Below are 12,355 nucleotides of genomic sequence, written 5' to 3' on the forward strand. Positions count from 1 at the left end.
TAAAATTTAGAAATTGTGTGGATGTCACATCATTCAGTGTTTTGTTGCATCACTGAATCATACCATGTAAATGATAACATGTTCTTCTTTTTTTTTTTTAAAGATTTATTTATTTTATTGGAAAGTCAGATATACAGAGAGGAGGAGAGACAGAGAGGAAGATCTTCCGTCCAATGATTCACTCCCCAAGTAAGTGCAACGGTCGATGCTATGCCGATCTGAAGCCAGGATCCAGGAACTTCTTCCAGGTCTCCCAGGTGGGTGCAGGGTCCCAAGGCTTTGGCCCATCCTCGACTGCTTGCCCAGGCCACAAGCAGTGAGCTGGATGGGAAATGGAGCTGCTGGGATTAGAACCGGCACCCATATGGAATCCCGGGGTGTTCAAGGCGAGGACTTTAGCCACTAGGTCACGCCGCCAGGCCTCATGTTCATCTTTTTCATGTCAAAGAGAATAAATGGAGATGGGGAAATAGTAAAAACTCTTGGAATACCAGCAATGTGTCATTCTTAATTCAATGTTAGTTGTGAGTGTGATTAGAGGATCAAAAAACTGATTCATCTATGTGCTTACATACATTTCTTGGTGTGTGTATTGTGTTTCAATAAAACATGTTTTAAAAGAAAAAGCAGTGGCCTGAGGCAGAGAGAGACACTTCTGGGTGGAGCCTGCATGTTGTAGATGAGTATTTTCTGAGCACATCTGATCCAAGGTTATGCTCACCAATTACACACACCATTACCATCTCAACATATGTGCACCATTCCTCAACCCTGTGGTAGCTGAGCCATGGGCTCACATTAAGATGAAGTGAAGGTCCACAGCCTGGGCACATTTTCCTCCATGTGACACTGGCAGAGGGTGTCATGGGCTTAGGTAAAGTTCACGGAATCCACCAGTGGCTTTTGCCCAAGGGCTGTGGCTACCTGAGGAAGGACACATCTGGAGCTTGGGACTTCTGTGTTGATTTGATTCCAGTGATGTCCAGCCTCCTTGGATGATATCAAAGGTAGAGCTGGCTTTGTCTTCTTGCTCCCTGTCTTCCTTTGCCTTAAATATTGACCTTATCTTCCTGTAGTCTGAGGGAAAGTGTTTTGCTGACTTGAGGATCAGACTTGAGCTGCTACAGATGGGAATGTCCCACAAATCCCTGGGATGGAGGTTAAACCATCTCTCTGGAACTCCCTTACAGGGAGAGACATGGTATTAAGTCCAGCTCTTCCTGCATGCCTGGAGCCAGTTGTTATAGAATTATGGAAAGCAATTCCAGAGAACATGCAGCCTACTTTGAGAAATCTGTCTGAGCTACATGACTTCAGCCAGAGTCCATTTATATAACGTTCAATGAGAGCTCCCCACACACTTTAACATCCCCAGATAAATAGCTCTGCAAGGAGAAAATGCAAATTTTGACTTACAGGCAGACTCCACTTTCGCACAGTGCATACCAATGCGACTTTACCCTTTAGCTAGGGCAATGCACCTACCGCTTCGTTGATGCAGATCTATGCCCTGCATGGAATTGTTCCCTGTGACTGTTAGAAAAACAGATTATTTGCTACTTGGTTTCCTTATCAGAAACCCAGCTGTGGTAGCAAGGTTGGATGCTAAGTCTTTCAGCTCCAGATCTGTGGAACAACCACAGCTCGGAACATCACTTGGAGCAGGCCCAGAAAAGGTGAAAGCAAATTTACAGAAAGAATGTGGGCAATCAGATGGGTTACGAGGTGTCAAGCTTAGGATGAAGACTTATAGTTAAGACTTGCAAGTAAAGAATCCCCATAAATGAGGAGAAAGTGTCAGGAGTCAGCCTGAACTTCCCAGAATAAAGTATGGAAGGAATGAAGTGCACACATCAGAGCCAAAAGGAGAAATGAATCCCCAAAGCTGACCACTGGAGTGATGCCCATGCAGGATATCCTGAGTGAAGATGCCTAGTGGGGTGCACTGGATCCCACAGGCCCCCTGCACAGGCAGAGTCCTGCAGCTGTGAGCAAGCCCCACCTGGCCCCATGTGCACATGAGTATCACAAGACCATAGCACGTGGGGGAGAGTGAATGAAGCAGAATCAAGGAGTGTATGGTCTTCAAGTAGCTTCCTAATGATTCTCAGAATTCAATAGAGTTCCTTTATTTTGGTAAGGAAAAAATAGAGCTAAGGACAGGAAGAAGTCCGACAGGGAGACTAGGACAAAGGAAAGCACGGAGCAGGAGAGAAGAAATACACTTGAGTTAGACGAATGGAGGACAGAGTAAAGGATGAAGGAAAATTAAGTTCTCAGGGCCAACATTAAAATAAATTCAGTGTGTGTGTGTGTGTGTGTGTGTGTGTGTGTGGTTTCATTTCCAGGAAGATGGAATGCATACATTTTTCCCTTTCCTTTTGTTAAGAACAACTACAAACTCTGAATGTTTATGCAAAGCAAACCTAAGAAGATTCTGAAAGGTGGAGAGAAGGCGAATCAGAGAGGGCCTATACAGTCTGAGGGAGGACACAGCGATGAGATTCCTTTGTTTGCTGTTGTATCATTGTTGGGTTCATATCTCCAAACTAAAGCTGAAGAAGCGAGTAAACAGATGCAATCAACAAATTTTTTAAAATGCTTTTTATTCAATAAATGAAGAAAGAGGCAGCCTAATCAGACAGAAAGTTTCTATATAACAACTGTTCTATTCTAAATACTACAGGAACAAACTGGGCCCCAAATTCACCTTTGCTGATGAAGGCCGGGTGGCCAACAAAGATTTCATGAGGCTGTAATGCAGTGATCCAGAAAAGGCCAGGCTGAGAGTCAGGACTCCGTCTCTAACAGCTGCTAAGAACAAGGGTTTTCCTTCTGTGGAGTGAGAGGAGCTTGCAGGACAATCCGTGACTCCCACCTCCATGCAGCAGTAATGAGGGATCCCTGCTTCGGGTGCCAGAAACAGCTGAGGATCTTGACTTCTATCATGACTTCTATCCTACCTGGCAGGCTCCAGGATGACGCGGAAAGCCAGAGAAAACAGAAGATTTAAATATGTCGGAGTCTCCTAACTCTGCAAGAACATCCAGGTTCAATTTAAAAAATCACTTGGCATGCCAAGAACCAGGATCTCAAAGTGACTTGAGAAAGACAATCAATATTTATCATTGCAAAGATAGAGGTATTAGATCTCCCTGATAACAGTTGTAGAACAGCCAAAAAGTTTGTCAACTCCTGATGTTTTTCAAACAATTAAAAATGGTTGTCAACAATTCAGAACACCCTTAAAACAAATGCAGAGAAAAAAAGTAAAGCCCAACAAAGCAACTGGAGATAAAAGAATCAAGTGGAAATTTTAGAAACTAAAAATGCCACAATCAAGATAAAAATCTCAGAGGAGAGTCTAGCAGAACAAAAGAATCAGTGAATTAGAAAGTAAGACAGTAGGAATTATTTAATCTGAACAGAATGAAAATAGTTCTAAAACAATAAACAGAATCCCAGAAACCCAAATTCATTTATCTGAAAGTCAGAAAGACAGAGAGAGAGAGACAAAGAGAGAGAGAGAGAGATCGTCCACCTGCCAATTCACTCTCCAAATGTCTGCAATAGCTGGGACTGGGTGAGGCTGAAGGTAGAAGCCTGGAACTTCAACTCGGTCTCCTGCATGGGTGAAGGGAACCCTGTGTTTAAGCTATTACCTGCTGCTTCTCAGGGTTCACATTAGCAGGGAGCTTGATCAGAAAGGCAGGGACCACGTCTGGAACCCAGGCTCTCTGATTTGGGATGTGGTTGTCTCAAGCTGAGATTTCATCTGCTGCTGAATATAGATTTGTTAGAAACATGGGTGGATGGGTAGGAGGGAAAAAGAAACCTGAAGCTACCAGTTCTATCAACAGGCAGTATGGGAGCAGAGGACAGGGGAGAAAGAAAAGATAGAAAAAAAGGAAGGGGGGGGGACAAGGAGGGAAAAAAGAGAAGGAAGAGGAGGGAAAGAAGAGAGAAAGAAACATGAGGAAGTAGAGAAATAGGAGGAAGAGAAAGAGAAATTGGCACTTTGGAGACTGTTGGCTGTGGGCCTGGCAGAAGGTGAGCCTGCGAGTCTTAAGCAGGTTCTATGCACGGAAGGTCCTTCTGGCTGGGACCTCTGGCCGGCTATCACCTTTGTTGAGCAGGGCCACCCCCTTCACACTTGGGAGACCTCCTCCACTCATCCTCCACCCCCAGTGGGGTAAACTCTGGCTCTTTTACCATGCTCTTCCTTGTACCTGTGCAGCCTCAGCTCAAGGAGGGTCCTTCTGCCTGTTGGGGTGCAGGATGTGTTGGGGGCATTGGCCTATGGTTTCCAGCTAGAGAGCCTCTGACTGTCTTGGGAAATTTGCAGATCAGGGAGGCTGGGGCAGGTAGGGTTGCTTCCTGGGAATAGGGCAGGCTGTACCACACATGTACCTTGCCATCCTTGCCCAAGGAATGAACCAGAAAGAGCCTGGGTTAGGTAAACCTGACAGTTATGGAGGAAAGGGTGGCCAAGTATGGGGTGGAGGAGGGTCAGGGGCTGGAAGCACCAGCTGCAGTTGAGTCAGAAACCCAAAGTCTGAGTGCTTGTGCCACTTAAATGCTACTTTTCAGTTTTAGACATCTGTCCCCTGAATCTGGGGTCTTTCCAGAGGGGAGTCAGGTCTCCCCTTTGCCCAGTGGACTGTGTCCCCTGCTGCTGCCCTTAGAGCCCTGCCATCTCCTGCGGCCCACACAGTCAGCTCCATGGAGGCCTTTCCCCAGGGTCTTCCTCCCCCATCCCTGGGTTCTGATGCCACATCCTGACTAGAGACAGGTAGTGCAGGGCCCTGGGGCTGAGTCTCCTGAGACTATGGACATAAGGTCTCCCATCCCACAAGCTTTTCTTAAAAAAAAAAAAAAAGAGTTGACCTTTTCTCCTTGAGAGGGATGAGGATCTGTGTTCCTGGCCCTTGAACTTGGGAGGATCTGCATGCAAACATTGTCAGGATTCAGTCACACTGCACAAACAAGCATTGGTGTGTGCTTCCGTAAGTCATTCTTACTCAGCCAAGCTATCTCCAAAGGCAGGCTGTACCACAATTCTCTGGCTAAGGCCCTGGATTGTTTCCAGCACTTGGCTCCTGAGACTGATCATGCATTTGCAATTCACAGATTAGGGAGCTGGTGCCCAGGGAGTGAGTGACTTGTCAAAGATCACACAGCAGGCAGGAACAGAACTGAGATTTGAAACTAGCCAAATTTGTCTGATGCTAGAGCCCCAAAGGGTTGTTTTTGTTTGTTTTATCACTCTGTGATATCTTTGGATGTCACTGGCCTGGGAATGATTGAGAAATACAGTAAGCCCTGGGACATGCCCACTACATTCACATGTTACTTTGTACTATAGTCATTCTACAGAATGGTCCTGAGTCCCTGCTTGCCATCCTCCAGCTGCCACCTCTCCTTCTGCAAAATCCGAAGCTGGGAAATTTGAAAAGAAAAGAGATCTAGGCTTATCTGGCTGGCAGTTTCAGATGCTGAGGTCCTGGCAGCAGGGTGCCCCAGGGGCCTCAGGGAGGATGCATCGCAGGAGTGTGCGCAGGAGGAAGACCTCCCAAGGTGAGAAAGGAAGCCAGAGATGGGAGGCCAGTCTGGGTCTCTTCTGAGAGAGTTTGCCTGAAAGTTTACTCTTCAGATTCCTGCTTTGGGATGGGCCAAGCTGAACCCAAGATCCCAGAACTCAGTCTGAATCCTCTGCGTGGGGGGCAGGGACCTCAATGCTGCCTCTCAGGACTTCACCTCGGGCACTCTGCTGTGGGATGTGGACATCCCAAGTGGTGGCTTAACAGCTGCACCAGATAGATGCCCACCCGTCCTCTTCTGTATCAGCCACTTTCAGGAGAACTCACCCACTCTCTGAGAGCAGTATTGGCTTCCTGGAGGCCAGCACTCCCAGGGACATGATTCTAAGTCAAGCCAGCTCTGGAGTTCTTATTATGGCTCAAGGGGAGACACTTCCTTCTGGGAAGGCAGACTGGTAGGATATTTTGTTCAACCCCACCCAAGGCCATTTGCACAAGTGTCTTGCCACTAGTGATGATTTCCTGAATAGGCATGATCATTCATTCATTCAAAGAACACGAACTGTGTCCTGGTAGTACAGATGTGGTGGCCACAGACCTGGCTCTGCCTTCTAGTATTTCCAGCTCAGTGTGGGAGAGGGTGTGGGACAAGTGGTAACACATAGCAGAGGCCTTGGAGGGGAGGAGGGCATCGGGGGCAGCTAACGTTGATACCTGCAGATGAAGCAGTGTTATCCAGGCACAGGCGAGAGTGAGGCAAGAGGGTCCCAATTAGGAGGGCAGGGAACATGTTCAGTGTCTAGGAGTCCAGAGGGTGAGGCATGCTTTGAGGAATGGGAGGAAGGAGGCAGGCCACCAGGCTGCATGCCTTCCTAGGGTGACCAGAACCAGCTCAGAACTCCCCCGTAGTGAAGGGAAGCAGCCACAGCAGGCTGGTCTTTGCCTGGCTGAGCAACCAGGGCTCTTGGCATCATCCGTCAGGCACCTGGGCACCTGTCCAGTCTGGCTGGCTCTTCGTACTGGCTTCTCACCATCCAGCCTGGCTGCGGAGGCCAGGACTGTTTGAATTGCTCCATTGTCTGTGGGCTTCTAAGCCCAGACCCAGACTTTGGCCTCCACTCCTGTGATGCAGAAGCAGGTGGCATTTCAAAGGATTCTGACTTAACTTAGTGAGCAAGCTTACCTGGGGCAGTGACACAGTGTGACGCAGTATGTCCCAGGTCACAGTGATCCTTTTGGCTTTTGTTGAGATCAAGGACTATGGGGATACCAGGTCAGCTCAGCTGTGCTAGGACCACTCCCCAACATGCATACTGAGTCCTCTGAAGGTAGACTCAGTTTAGAGGCTTGAGGGCCAAGTGTTCTGCTGTGGTGAGCCATAAATGGTCCTTTCATGGTCCCTGAAGACGTGGGAAGCTGTGGCCAGCAAGGACCATAGAGCCCATCTCTACTGCAATGGTTTTCAAACACCGCTCATTCACCACATTCATCTTCTTGGAACATGCTTTTATTTGCTGTTACTTTTCTTGACATCAATTCATTTAAAATCAAATACACTGATTTAAAGAGAAAATTGTGCTATTATTCTATCATGAAAAACACTTTCACTTTCCATTAAGTGGAAAGTAAAGAAAAATAAATGCCTAAGTAAGGATAGAAGGTTGTCTATATACCACAAAATATCCCGTGCCCCTCAGCAGGTGGGGGTATCCTACTTTGAGCTTTTGTCTGGGCTCAAGAATTCCTGGGTGAAATTCCTGGCCTTGCCACTGATCTGGCCCAGGGACTGCGCTCTCCAAGTTCATAGCTGGGAGGAGGGAGTCCACATGCCCGTCGTGCAGCTGGGTATGCAGGATTCTACAGATGTGGAGAGCCTAAGTGGTGGGCTGAAAAAGGAAATGATTAGCCAGCCAGCAGGTGGCGCTGGTCAGGAACAACCTTCAGGACATCCAGAAGGACGATGGGATTGGTACAGGGTGAACACTCCTGGTTAAGGCAGCGCTCAGGGATAGGCAGGCAGGTGGGAAAACTGACACAGCAGGCCACGACAGACCCACGACCCATGGTGTCCTGCCCTTATTCCAAAGGATGGAAGCCTCAGAAGGGTTTGGTTTTGTTTCCCTTGGCCACTGGAAGGAATGTTCTGGAAAGGGGTTGGGAACAGAAGGAACTGATTTCTCTCATCCAGGTTTTGTTGAGAGTTCAAGGGCAAGTGGCTCAGCTCAGACTTCCAGAAACATGTATGGCTGAGAAGGGATGTAACTGGAGCTCCTGGGGCCTTGACGTGCTCCTTGCACCTCCACAGGCTGCCCACAAGGCCTCTACACATGGCATGAAGCAGAAGTGAGAACGTCAGAGCTGATGGGGACAGCAGCAGCTTTCCATGGTCTCCTCCTTTCCTAATGATGGGGAAACCAAAGTCCAAGGGGTTGTTTTTCATGCCATGTCTCGTGCTCTTCTGGGAGAAGGGAAGTCATAGATGTAGGCAGGTGGGTGGTTGCCAGCTGACCTCTGAGGGTCAGCCAGCAGGGCTGTGATCCTCCACCTAAGCCATGGCAGCTTAGAGAGGCCACCCTACCTGGTCCATGAGGACAGGCATGGGGTGGGGGGCAGAAGCCTGCTAGGAAGCCAACCCCACTTAAAGCATGCTGCGGTGGCTGCCTGCTAAGCCCCCAGCCTTTCCTCTTCTCTGTCTCCAGACCACAGCCCTCTCCACTCACCCTCCCACTTCCTCCCCCAGGCCCTAACACCTTTGCTGACCTGGAAGGCCCCATGCTGCAGTTGGTGGCTTCTGCCTCCAAGGCTGTGGTACCTCTGAGGCTGTGGTCCTTTCCCTAGCCACGGGAGGTCCTGCCTTCCTGACACCACTTGCTTGCCATGTTCTCAGGGTCCCAGGGGGTGCTGAGTTAACTTGACAGATGCTGCAACTGTTGGATCTGAATGGCCTTCCCATGACAGCCAGGCCCCTAACACCTGAATCTCACAATACCTGGAGAAATGACAGAGCTGAAAGTGACCCAACAGACCCTAAGGGTTCCTCTGCCTCTCCAAGTCAGGCTTGTTGAGTAAGGCCAGAGTCGAACTACTACAATTAGAAAACACACCAAAATGAATATGTACTTAGAATGCAAAGTCACAGCAAATCACACACCTGCAAAGAACGGGCAAGGTGGACTCACGAAGACCCAGAATAAAAGAAAGCATTTTAGGGCTTGGCGCAATAGCATAGTGGTTAAAGTCCTCGCCTTGAATGCAGTGGGATCCCATATGGACACCAGTTCTAATCCTGGCGGCTCCACTTCCCATCCAGCTCGCTGCTTGTGGCCTGGGAAAGCAGTCAAGGATGGGCCAAAGCCTTAAGACCCTGCACCTGCGTGGGATACCTGGAAGAGCTCCTGGCTCCTGACTTGGTGTTGGCTCAGCTCCAGCTGTTACAGCTGCTTGGGGAGTGAATCATTGGATGGAAGATCTTCCTCTCTTTCTCTCCTCCTCTCTCTATATCTGCCTTACCAATAAAAATAAACAAATCTTTAAAAAAAAAGAAAGCATTTTATACATTATCATTGATCATCTGCAACCACTGATCCATCTATGATACTTTCCTTGCACCTGTTTATTCTCTGAGCACTTCATAGCCAAGTGTTTGCTATAGACACGCTGAATCTCAGCTTGTTTCTTTTCTTTTAAAAGTGTATTTGAAAGAATTACGCAGCGAGAGAAGTGACAGAACGAAAGATCTTCAATCTGCTGTTTCACTTTCCAAACGACTGCAACAGCCAGACCTGAGCTGATCCAGCAGTCCTGGTCCCTACCCTTCCGTGGCTTACTATGCTCCCAAACAAGCAACTCTACTGCTGTCCACACATCCCTTGGGGGGGTCAGATCAGCCTACAGGAGAACTCCTGTTGTTAGGAAACATGCAGAACAGAGAGGGACAGGTTAGGAATTCACAGTCAAATTGAATTTATTATCCATGAGAAAAATAAATCCACAGGGGATGGCCAACTGCCTTTTGTAGTAGATGGAGCAAACACATGGCAGTAGCCCAGTCCTTCCAGCAGGCTGGGCTTTTTATAGTTTTAGGTGTTCCTAAGGGTGGGGGATTTTCAAGAAAATGGAGGAGTGGGTGGAAGCTGGACCAGCTTTCTCAGGCGCTTCAACCTTGGTAGGTCTTGCTCCATGAAAGGAGATGCAGATTGGTTTTTGAAATGCAGTGTGAAAGTCACTGGTGGGAGATTCTCTGTGTACTAGTCGAAGGGCATAAGGTGCAACCCTGTGTTCTTGTTCCCTTCATCTGTGTGGTGTAAGGTGTGGTGGTAGAGCAGTGGGGGAGTTGACTGTGAGGATGCCTTTGGGCCCTTATAGCAGTTCATTGAGACCCAAGAAGAGCTGGGCTGCAAGCTGAGATACCATAGGCAGTCCCCAGTGGCATGCTGGCCACCCTCCCCGTGGGGATCATGGTAGGCAGCCCCAGCTTGCTCAGCCTCCAGGAAGCAGGAGACTCAGGGAAGCCTCCAGACCCAGCAGAACAAGGTCTGAAATTTGCAACTTTGAAGGGTCCCAGAAAATGCAGACTGCAGCCTCAGGGGATTCGTACCTCCTTTCAAGGCTGGTAGAGTGAGGAGGGCATGGAGACAGGGATGCTGGGACTGGAAGGAGAGGGGCTGCTTTGGTTCTACAGGAACACAGGAGGGGAGAGAAAATGCCTAGAGCAGCTGCTGTGTGCAGTGTGTGTTCTGAGCCAGGAAGCTCTGGACAGCCCATATGATCATTGTTATTAATCCTCCCAATAGCCACAAGACAAGTGCTGAGAGTGCCTACACTTGAGTGGAGAAGGGCATGAGTAAGGCTGAAGTATCAGTGAGCTCACCTGACTTCTGCAAGTGACAGAGCTGGCATTTAAACCCAGCTCTATGGGATGTCAATGCTCCTGAGGATAGCCAGCAAGCAGCGCTGCCCAGGTGCCCATTCCAGGTGCTCAGGAAACACACAGCTGACACTGCTAACCCATCATCCATGGCCCGCAGCATCTGCAGGGAGGCGGCAAGCTCCAGGAAGCCTGGGGGAGCTTGAGACCTGTGGACTTGTGAATTCAGCATTGATGCCAGACATTATCCATTATCACACACAAGACTTGTCAGCCCTCAGAGGCTGATGGAAATCTCTGCTGGCTCCTCAGCCAACAAATAGTAGCCTCTGCTCCACTGGCTGTGTTTTGCTCTGTGGCTCTGCTCTTCTTCAGGCTTTAGGACTTAGGAGGGGGATCTTGCCATAGCATTCCTATCGGGGAGCCATGAGTTCCTCAGGAGACAGGTTCAAAGTGTGAGCTGGACAGCACCAGGGCAGGCTCTTTCTGATGGCTTCACAAGCTGGACCCGGGCTCTGATGAATCCACAAGGGATTAGAGGAAGTCTTGGCAGCAGAAATGGAGGATTGCCTGGCTGGGAAATGTCACCAGGAGATGTTTGTGGAAAAAATCAAACACGATGCAGCCACATAGGCTATCAAGGTGGAAACCATAGTTGCATACTGTTTGCATTTAGTAGCCACAGTAAAGGCACCACCTTAAACCTGCACTGCAGGTTGGCCGTGATTCCTGTCACTTTATCCATGTATGTTGGCTCATGGAGTTCTGCCCAGAAACCCAGCAGAGTAGATTCTGTTATGGTTCATATTTCACAGCTGAGGAAACCAAAGTGGAAAGCAGTTTCATGACTAGCAAGTGGTGAAATAAATAATAATAATAATAATAATAATAATAATTGGGGTCAGCAGGTAGCTTAGTGGCTAAAGTCCTTGTCTCATATTGCCAGGATCCCATATGGGTGCCGGCTCAGGTCCCAGCTGCTTCACTTCCTTCCCAGCAATCAAAGACGGCCCAAAGTTTTGGGACCCTGCACTCACGTGGGGACCTGGAGGAAGCTCCTGGCTCCTGGCATTGGATTGCAACACTACTGTTGCAGCCACTTAGGGAGTGAGCCAGAGGATGGAGGATCCTTCTATGTCTCTCCTGCTCTCTGTATATCTACAAAACAATAAAAATAAATGTTAAAAAAATTTAATTAGTTTATTGGTAAATGAGGTATAGAGATCTTTTATCTGCTGGGTTTAGTTCTCAGATGTCTACAAAAGCTGGGGCAGATTCAGGTCAATACTAGGAGTCAAACTCAAATCTGGCTCTCCCACATGGCTGGCAGGGACCCATCAACTTGAGTCATTGCTGCCTACTAGGGCATGCATTAGCTGGAACCAGAAGCAGAGCTGGACTTGAATCCAGGCATTGTCATTTGGAGGGATAGCCAGGGTGTTCTAGGGAGAGTCTAAACTACCAAATCCAGTACCCGCCCCAGTGGTGGGACATGGAGTCCCACTTAGTTCTGGGGTTTTACTTGAGGGTGTGGAGTGATAAGCAGGTGTATAGGGGCTCAGCTGCCTCCCACACAGAGTCAGTAACTTCTCCCAGTAGAGTTCAGATGCCTGGTCTGGGGTGCTGTTGCTGGCCTTTGATGTAGGTCACTCCTCCCTGCTGTGAATGAACCTCCTTTGGGCTCAGTGCTTCTCATTCAGGGCCACTCAACATCAGGCACCATGATGTTCCTGGGCTTCCCATCCCTGCTGGGAAGAAGCTGAGAGGACTGAAGGAGACAAGAAGCATGAAGGTAAATGCCTGCATCCTGGGGATTAGCCAAGACACACAGGCAGGAGGGATAGAATCTCACCCTAAGACTCAAGGGGTGGGGAAGAAATGGAAGAAGTGTGTCAACTCCAGGCTGTGGTTTTGAGGGGATGTGTGCAATGGCCTTCCCCTGAGCACT

Source organism: Ochotona curzoniae, unplaced genomic scaffold (genome assembly GCF_017591425.1).
Source record: "Ochotona curzoniae isolate NIBS_2020 unplaced genomic scaffold, NIBS_Ocur_1.0 contig_430, whole genome shotgun sequence".
Classification (NCBI taxonomy): domain Eukaryota; kingdom Metazoa; phylum Chordata; class Mammalia; order Lagomorpha; family Ochotonidae; genus Ochotona; species Ochotona curzoniae.